Genomic DNA, 1,583 nt, shown 5'->3' with positions numbered 1-1,583 from the left:
GATTAGACGAAGATTTCTTCAACAACAACAACAACAACAACAAGCAGGACTCAAACGATATTCTCCAAACACCCCACAGGGCAGACATCCCAATTATTCGCAAAAGGAAGTGACGCAGAGGAAGAAGAGCCGGATGCCTCATCCGGACCAGCTGAAGACAACTAGGAAAGCTGCCGTTACCGTCAATATTACTCGCCAACGTGCAATCATTGGACAATAAACTAGACGAGGTAAGATCACGAATATCCTACCAACGGGACATCAAAAACTGTAATATCCTATGCTTCACGGAATTGTGGCTGAATGACGACATGGATATTCAGCTAGTGGGATACACGCTGCACCGGCAGGATAGAACAGCACACTCCGGTAAGATGAGGGGGGGCGGTCTATACATATTTGTAAACAACAGCTGGTGCACGAAATCTAAGGGAGTCTCTAGATNAGAGAGAGAGAGAGAGAGAGAGAGAGAGAGAGAGGACCACTGGTATGGATCTTAGCATCATTACCTATTAACAGCAGTGTTTGATTTTAACATGTTTCATTTTTGTGAGGTTCCCACAGTATTTATTTGTAATGGCTTAGTAACATTTCCATTCAATTATTAATTAAATAATTTCAGGGATTAAGTTGAGTGCTCACAMTCTGTTGAAAGAGCATGCATGACCAAATGCTATATTGGCTATGTACTGTACATACAGTGTCTTCAGAAAGTAGTCATACACTTTGAATTATTCCACATTTTGTTGTGTTACAGCCTGAATTCAAACGAGATTAAATCAACAACAAAAAATGTTTCATCCATCTACACACAATGATGCAAAATGGATTAAATACATGTTTTGTATCATCCATTTACAAACAATACCCCAGAAGGACAAAGTGAAAACATGTTTTTTAAATTTTTGCAAATGTATTGAAAATGATATACAGATAAGTCGCTCTGGATAAGAGCGTCTGCTAAATGACTTAAATGTAAATGTAAATGTAAATATTGAATTTACATAAGTATTCACACCTCTGAGTCAGTACTTTGTAGAAGTACTATTGGCAGCAATTACAGCTGTTTATGGTAAGTCTCTAAGAGCTTTCCACACCTGGATTGTGCAACATTTGCCCATTATTCTTTTCAAAATTCTTCAACATCTGTCAAATTTGTTGTTGATCATTAATAGACAGACATTTTCAGGTTTTGCCATAGATTTTCAAGTAGATTTACGTAAGTAAAAACTGTAAATTGGCTACTCCGGAACATTCTGTCATGCAGAGCGGAACAGGTGAACCCAAGAGCAGACTCAGACGAGGAGACTGGGATGAGGTAACCAAGGTATTTATTTAAAAACGGTGGGAAGATMGAGTGCAGGCCAGGGGAAGCTCGGGTGGGTTGGTGGAAACCAGGTGCGGAGGCTAAGGCTGGAGTGAGAGGTGTGGGGACAGGGTAAGCAGGTCCGGAGGGGAAACCAAGGAAGCGTATGGTGGGGAATCCAGGACAGTGTAGCGGGACTGACAAGAAGTCGGACTGGAGACAGGGACCAGAGTCAGAGCGGGCAGAACTGTAAGTGGAGAGGAAAACAGCGTCAGGC

General features: G+C 41.5%; 1 long non-coding RNA gene across 1 annotated transcript in view; it reads right to left on the bottom strand.

Moving 5' to 3' along the window:
* Positions 1-1,314: 1,314 nt before the first annotated feature.
* Positions 1,315-1,583, bottom strand: part of LOC139023587 (uncharacterized) — a 13,135-nt gene continuing 12,866 nt past the window's right edge. Inside the window, exon 2 of the long non-coding RNA XR_011474731.1 lies at positions 1,315-1,553. This is a non-coding gene — a long non-coding RNA (uncharacterized lncRNA). The remainder of the gene's footprint in view (positions 1,554-1,583) is intronic.

The sequence above is a fragment of the Salvelinus sp. IW2-2015 genome, linkage group LG33 (assembly GCF_002910315.2).
Source record: "Salvelinus sp. IW2-2015 linkage group LG33, ASM291031v2, whole genome shotgun sequence".
NCBI classification, from domain to species: domain Eukaryota; kingdom Metazoa; phylum Chordata; class Actinopteri; order Salmoniformes; family Salmonidae; genus Salvelinus; species Salvelinus sp. IW2-2015.
This window is presented reverse-complemented; position numbering and strand designations above follow the sequence as displayed.